The sequence below is a fragment of the Scylla paramamosain genome, chromosome 29, assembly GCF_035594125.1.
Source record: "Scylla paramamosain isolate STU-SP2022 chromosome 29, ASM3559412v1, whole genome shotgun sequence".
NCBI lineage: Eukaryota > Metazoa > Arthropoda > Malacostraca > Decapoda > Portunidae > Scylla > Scylla paramamosain.
This window is the reverse complement of record NC_087179.1, coordinates 2,701,012-2,706,140: the sequence shown is the minus strand read 5'-3', so window position 1 is coordinate 2,706,140 and position 5,129 is coordinate 2,701,012. Positions and strand designations below refer to the sequence as shown.

Here is a 5,129-nt window from a genome sequence, read left to right as displayed (position 1 = left end):
TATCCTTGACTCACCTTGTGGCCTAGGAATTCGACATCTGCCTTGGCAACCTCACACTTGCTCGGCTTAACCGTCGTGTTGACGTCTCGGAGTTTATCTAGGACCGTACGTAACAACCTTACATGGTCCTCCAAATCCGTAGAATGAATCAGTACGTCATCTACGAAAACCTCGACCCCATTCAGGTCATACAGTAGCTGTCTTATTCTGCGGCTGAAAACAGCGGGAGAATTGGCAAGGCCAAAAGGAAGGACCCGATATTGATAGAGGCCTCTGGGGGTGGCAAAAGCCGTTATTTCCCTTGATTCGGAGTCAAGCGGGATCTGAAAGAATCCTTTCGTGAGGTATAGTTTGCTGAACACACTCGAGTGCGACAGCCTGCTAAATATCTCCTGTTGGTCTATTTGTGTTACTGCGTTAACAGTTCGGAAATCGCCGCAGATCCTAACACTACCGCCTTTCTTGCGTATGACGACCATAGGACTGCAGTACGGAGAATCGGATTTCTCTATAATGCCTAAGTTCTCCATTTCTTTTATTTCCTCAGCCACAGTGTCCCTAAGCTGCAAAGGGATCTGGTAGGATTTCACCTTCACTGGCTTCCTGTTCGTTAGAGTGATTTTGTGGGGCGCCACCCGGGCCATGCGAGGCTTGTCAGAAAAGACCTCCGTGTATTCTTCCAGAAGATTGTTTATTATCGATACTTCCTCAGGTGAAAGCCTTTCAGATAACGTGACGTTATCTAGTCTCTGTCTGACGCTTTTGTAAAGTGAGTGGACCGTCTCCTACGTCCTATGCATAGTGAATCACGGCCGCACTGCATTTGATCTCACCTTCCTCTTTCGCAGCTGTTGGAGGGGAAGAAATACCACACACGGCTTTCAAACTGGCTGCCTTGTCCTCAGCATATGCTGGTTCCTGAGCGCCAGCGCTACCAGAGATGGCAGGCGCATGATACTCCTTAAGCATGTTAACGTGGAGACGTTTCCATTTTCCATCAATCAATACAACATAATTTAAATCGCAGACGCGCTTTGGATCTCATAAGGCCCCTTCCACTGCGCCAACAAATTATTATGAGCAGTGGGTAGGAATACTAAGCACTCCAGGCAAGGCTGCAGGGTGCGTAGTCGCGCATTTCGATCATAATGCGCCTTTTGTACTTCCTGGGCTTTCAGGAGTTCTTCCTTGGCCATACGATAGGTTTCCCTAAGTCTGCCAGCCAGGTTTATAACGTACTCGTATGTTGTACATACCTCCGGACTTGGCACGTCCTTGTCCCATAGCTCTCTTAGCACTTGGAGTGGGCCGCGCACTGTTCTCCCGTAGAGTAGCTCAAAAGGAGAGAACTTCAGTGTACTCTGCAGTGCTTCCCTGTATACGAACAGGAGAGGACCCACAAATCTCGGCCATTCCTTGGGTTGCTCTGCGGCCAGCTGATTGAGCATCTTCTTCAGTGTGCCGTTGAACCTCTCGCACAGAGAGGGATGCCAGGGTGTCGTGTTAAGGGCCTTCACGGAGAGAAGTCTAAACGTCTCGTCCAATATGGCAGACGTCCATCATGAGTGCCTCGGTCGCTCAGCACGTCCTTGGGAATACCCACACGGCAAAATATCCCTACCAGCGCTTCAGCCACCGTGGTGGCCTCTATATTTTTCAGGGGTGCTATATTTTTCAGGCCAGCGAGTGCTGAAGTCCACATGCGTGAGTAGATACTTTGATCCGTCAGTCGCGCGTGGCGTGATAGGCCCAACAATATCTACCGCTACCCTCTTAAATGGCTCGTATATAAAGGGCATGGGTTTTAGCGGCGCAGGTTTCACACGGCCCTTGTCTACAGTCTTTTGACACACGTCACAGGACCTCACAATCTCGCGATATTGGCTATCATGCCAGGCCAGAAAAATGTTTAACTAATGCGGTCTTGTGTTTTCTGTCGCCCCATGTGACCACCCAAGGCCACGCAATGTCCCATCTCCATCACCGCTGTGCTGGGTACCACGCTGTGCGGGTACCACGAATTGCGACCGAGTCTCACCGAGGTCGGAGATGACTTCTCTATACAACTTTCCTCTGTGTTGGCAGAAACGAGCCGTTCCGTATTTATTTACCCTCGAAAACCCCTCAGCGACTTGCTTCCGAATGTTCGCAAGAGAGAAATCAGTCTTTTGTGCGGTAGTGACGTTAGCGCTATTGAGCAGCTCGTCAGGTGATGTAACCTTGAGAGGGACCACGGGCTGTGTGTCTCGGGCTTGAGCTCGCGTCAGGGCGGCATCTACTTGATCTTCGGTTTGGGTCGCGGTGTCCGTGCTCCGGACGTCCCTCACCCCTTCAACGTTACCAATTATCAATTCGTAGATCGGTTGTTTCATCACAGCGGCCTGAATTCTGCCAGTGAGGAATAGTGTCTCCACGTCGACTACAGCCATCGGGCAAGTAGCCACAGAGCCGCTAATCATGAGGACTCTCACTTGTTCTCCGGTGAACTGAGCGGGATCAACCAGGGCCTCTTTCACCACACAACCGGTGGAACCATTGTCCCACATTACTCTTCCCGACCTGCCCCCTACTCTACCGTGTTTCACAATCAATACTCGCGGTGAATCTACTGGTACTGAGGAGGTGGCTGCTAGTCAAAATGAGTGGGGTTGTGGGCCCTGTTATGTGCTTCAAGTGTCACCTGAACGCTATCTACGGCAGGCGAGGGGTGGTTCTGGACAGCTGTAAGTGAAGGAGCGTCTGCCGCTAGTACAATATCCTCCGGCGCCTGTTTGCGGGCTAGCTCTTATAGGTGGTGCGGGACGCGATGAGCCGGTATTCCACCCACGTGGTGGTTGAAACTTATTACCCTCCCTGGGGTGTCCTTGTGGCTTATTCTGCCGGAAGTGAGGCGGTGCCTGCTCCTTCCTTACTGGCTCCGGATCGTTGGGTTTCGGCATGCTGCCGCTCCCCGCAGAACGGACTCGGGGAACATTTTTACGTCCATGTGCGGCAAAATGGAGGTCCAGGTGACACACTGTATAAATATATAGTATTGCTAACATAGAGCATTATTTCACACTCTGACGGAATGATGTTAATACTAGTAATAACTTATTAATGCTATTTATCCAACTTTTTTTTTCTTTTTCTTTTTAGAGCTAAACATGAGCAATCTCTCCAGACGAAGGAACAAAAGAGGACTGGTAGTGGGGCCCCTCCGCCTACTGTCTCCTTGGCACAGACACTAATAACAAAGTAACAAAGGGAATTCCTATGATTTAGATGCCATGCCAGCTAGTGGTAAGTTGCCAACATGATATATTTCCCTTGAAATATTGTACTATCAACATGAAATTATGAGTCACTGAGAGCATATACGAGAAGGCATTAATGCAAAAGTATACAGGTTGGATCATGTGACTGAAACCCTAATCTTTCAAATGCTATATTGTAATTCATGCATGAATGCATGCATCTGCAGTCTCTATTGGCACACCACAGTTTTATTTATTTTATTTATTTATTTATTTATTTATTTTTACATCTATTATATCAGTTATTAACTGGCAGAAAACTCTTACTCGACGGTGTGTGAGGTGGCCTCAATACAGCCCACTCCTGAGGAGGTGGAAGAGGTAAAGGTGGAGGTCCAGACAGCAGGGCTAAGTACCAGTTAACCACCTACCAACAAAGGCCCAGCAAGCGTCAGAGACTTCATGATGACGTGTTTGTAGTAGTTAGTATTTTTTTTAAGAAGAAGCAGGAGGTGGAGAAACGAATGATGAAAAGAAAAGATCATCAAAGAACAATGCCACGATGTGTCGCAGACATTAGTCAGTGAATGCCTGCAGACTGTTTCAAGAACAGTTGCCAGTAGGAGCAGTCATCACATCTTTCCTTCCTCTGGCAATAATTTGCAGGCTTTTGTGATATTTGGGGAGTGCCAGGTGTTGTAGGGGCCATTGGTTGCACCCACATTGCCATTTCTAAACCATGAGTGGATGCTTCTGAAGTGTTTTGTTCTCTGAAAGTCTCTCTCTCTCTCTCTCTCTCTCTCTCTCTCTCTCTCTCTCTCTCTCTCTCTCTCTCTCTCTCTCTCTCTCTCTCTCTCTCTCTAACTGTGCAAGGTGTGTGTGGGCCTGAGTTGCTGTTTTATAATATTGTTGTTCATTGGCCTGGGAGGATCAGTGACAGTATTTATTTATTTTTTTTAATAGTCAGCTTTGCAATACAATCTTGATCCTAGACGTCATTTTACTTGGAGATACTGCTTATGCACTGAGACCATTTGTAAAGACTCCAGAGTTAACTTCATGGATACCTATGAAAGAGCATATAACACTACCCATTCCCTAATAAACGTATTTGAACGAACATTTGGTGTACTAAAAAAATTTGGTTATTTTCGTATGAAATTTAGAATAGATTTGGACACTACTAAAGCCATCTCATTGTTGCATGTGTAATGATGAATAACATAAGTTTTTTTAAAGTAAATTGATTTTGCCTCATGATGGGAAAGATGTCATTCAGAATGATGTTCCCAACAGAATGGATGTACAAGGACTTGAAAACGAACAAAGGAGACAGAAACAGGAAAAAAGAATCATAAATTACTTTTAAGCGTGCCTCCATGGCATGCATTGTAGAGGTGAAGTGTCTCTTGCTAGGAAATAATTTGTAAGAGATAAGTGCTTTTATGATTGTTTTATTTCTTCTTACTGACTGTGACATATTGATGTGTATTATACATTGTTGTATTGTCAAGGCTGGTTTGGGTGTGAACAGATTAAGGTGACTGTAGAGAATAAAAGTAAGGATTGAATGGAAGGTTTGAAAGTCACATAAGAGGTGCAAGGAAAGCTGAGTAAAAGCAAGAAAAGTTGTGCGTGATGCTAAAGGGAAGGCTGATAAAAGATAGGAGAAAGTTAACAGCGAATGTTCAAGAGAATAAAAAAAAAGTTAAGAAAATAAGTAAAGCACCATCTGGTAGTGAGGAACAAATGAAAGTAGATGATGGTGGGATGAAGGGTATTTAAAAAAAAAAAAAAAAACTGATGAGTATGGAGCAGGAAAAAGAGCCTGAGATTTGGGTATTTGGGAGAGATAGAGTTAATGTACTAAGGGAGTTAGATGAGGCATGTACA

General features: G+C 45.8%; 1 long non-coding RNA gene across 1 annotated transcript; it reads left to right on the top strand.

Annotated features, from left to right (window-relative positions):
• Nucleotides 1-3,142: 3,142 nt before the first annotated feature.
• Nucleotides 3,143-4,807, top strand: LOC135115775 (uncharacterized). The gene is made up of 2 exons (XR_010276055.1): nucleotides 3,143-3,282; nucleotides 3,539-4,807. It is a non-coding gene; the product is annotated as an uncharacterized LOC135115775 (long non-coding RNA).
• The last annotated feature ends 322 nt before the right edge of the window (nucleotides 4,808-5,129 follow it).